The sequence below is a fragment of the Staurois parvus genome, unplaced genomic scaffold (genome assembly GCF_062004578.1).
Source record: "Staurois parvus isolate SC_StPar_1 unplaced genomic scaffold, SC_StPar_1.0 ptg000165l, whole genome shotgun sequence".
Lineage (NCBI taxonomy): Eukaryota > Metazoa > Chordata > Amphibia > Anura > Ranidae > Staurois > Staurois parvus.
In genome coordinates this window covers 17,124,838-17,127,217 of record NW_028317961.1, presented here as the reverse complement: position 1 = coordinate 17,127,217, position 2,380 = coordinate 17,124,838, and the positions used below count along the sequence as shown (strand labels likewise).

At 43.9% G+C, this 2,380-nt stretch overlaps 1 non-coding gene across 1 annotated transcript; it reads right to left on the bottom strand.

The window, feature by feature from the left end:
- Positions 1-1,448: 1,448 nt before the first annotated feature.
- LOC149462930 (U6 spliceosomal RNA) lies at positions 1,449-1,554 on the bottom strand. Its single transcript, XR_016312574.1, has one exon. It is a non-coding gene; the product is annotated as a U6 spliceosomal RNA (small nuclear RNA).
- Between the last annotated feature and the right edge of the window lie 826 nt (positions 1,555-2,380).

The window sequence follows — 2,380 nt, the reverse complement described above, 5'->3', positions numbered from 1 at the left end:
ATTGAATTATTTTTTTTGTTCAACCTACTGGTTGAACAAAAAAATTGACTGATGTATGGGCTGTGTTCCTGAACCTATGTTAAAGTGTAAGTTCACCTTTACAGAAAATCTGTAAAGTGACATAACACTGTACCCTTCCCACACCCCCGTAGTCCCACTGTACTTACCTCAGATGATCCTGCGCTGTCAGGTTCCCGCATGACACTCCACAGTTCAGGGGATTTGAAATCCCTGTGGCTTAATCTCCTCTCTGTCTCTGTACTGTACAGCCAATATGGACCAGACAGATTCTAATTGGTCAGCACTGTCACATGAATGGCGCTGATCAATCACAATCTGTCTTGCCCTTCCTGCCAGCACTGCAAACAAAAGAGAAAAAGCCACAGGGATTTCAAATCCTCTGATCAGTGGAGCTGCATGCAGCAGCCTGACAGCGCAGGATTGTGGGAGGTAAGTACAGCAGGACCAGGGGGGGGGAGGATGGGAAGGGGTTCACTGCTAGGTCATCCTACATATTTTCTATAAAGGTGAACTTACATTCAGAAGAATAAGTTCACCTTTGGAAACATGTTACATGTTTCACCCATTTTTAGGGTGGAACATATAACATGTTCCCATAGCCTCAACTGTCGCCCGCCAGCCCCACCGACAGATAGTACGAGGAGAAGTCTACCTGTACTATCTGCCCACACGGCCGCATCATTCATTTGTGGACTTCCATGAATAAATGAAATGCAAGTCCCAGCAGCCTTAGCAGCTGCCGGCTTGTAGTTTCCAATGAACTACCGCAACGCTGTGACAAATCATTAGTAACACCTCATCTGGAATTTGCAGTTCAGTTTTGGGCACCAATTCACAAAAAGAACATTGGGGAACTGGAGAAAGTACAGAGAAGGGCAACCAAACTGATAAGAGGCATGGAGGAGCTCAGCTATGATGAAAGATTAGAGGAACTGAATTTATTCTCTCTTGAGAAGAGGAGATTAAGGGGGGATATGATCATCATGTATAAATACATCAGTGGTTCATATAGTGAACTCGGTGTAGAGCTATTCACCCTGAGGTCATCACAGAGGACAAGGGGGCACTCTTTACGTCTGGAGGAAAATACATTTAATCTCCAAACACGGAAAGGTTTCTTCACTGTGAGAGCTGTGAAAATGTGGAATAGACTCCCTCAAGAGTTGGTTCTGGCCAGCTCAGTGGATTGCTTCAAAAAAGGCCTGGAATATTTCTTAGATACACAGAATATAACTGGTTACTAACATTTATAGGTAAAGTTGATCCAGGGAATATCTGATTGCCTCTCGGGGGATCAGGAAGGAATTTTTTTCCCAGCAGGAGCAAATTGAATCATGTTTTGCTGGGTTTTTTTGCCTTCCTCTGAATCAACTGTGGGTATAGGATTATAACTTTTTTTTTTGGTTGAACTGAATGGACTTTTGTCTTTTTTTCAGCCAGACTACCTATGTAACTATGTAATCCTTGCACAGGGGCCATTCTAATCTTCTCTGTATCATTCCAATTTTAGTATATGTGCTGCCGAAGCAGTGCTGTTGCTGGCTCTTAACTGCGAATGCACAGTTCCAGAGCCAGCCAATTAGCGAACTGCCAGGTTCGGCCAAAACTCCTGTGGTGGAGTGTGTGAATATAAGCCATGCCTGATAAGTGCCATGATGTCATTGTATAGGTCCACACCCGGACCTGCAATGCTTCCTGATCTGAGGCCAAGGCTGGCAATTTTGCAATAGGATGGCTCCATAACTGTGCATGTGCAGTTCAGAGCTGATGATAAGGGGATTGTTTAGGGGCTTTTTTCTTCTGTCTGCATTTAGGACAGGAGAAAAATTTTTTTTTTACAAACCATCTGTAAATTTACAGATGGTTGGCAACACATAGCTGGGGCTGTACACATGCTGAAACTGTGATTCTTTGTTTCATGGCCATGACAAAAATGATACCCTCTGTTGCTTTCTGTGAACACAGTGCCTGAGAACGGTGTTCTATTCAAGTGAATGGGGCTGCTCTGCAACCAAGCAATGCATACGGTTGCGGTGTGCTAATGTGGTGTTACAACACCTCCTCGCTACCTGTCAAATGCTCTCTGAAGAGTGATCTGAACACAGATCACTCTTCAGAGACCAAATCTAGTGTGAAGGTGCTCTTAGAGGGATTCTGGGCAGGAGGGGGTTAAACAATAGCATCACAAACTTGTGAGTTAAAAATCTATCAGTTTATCCAATTAGTAGTTGGTCAGCCATCCTCAATAATACTTCAGGTGTCCCTGGACATGAAAACAACTCTGTAAGTTTGAAAAATCTTCTAGAACAGAGAGGGGGAGAGAAGGGAGGAAGATGGTGACAGGTCAGTCATAGAGTAG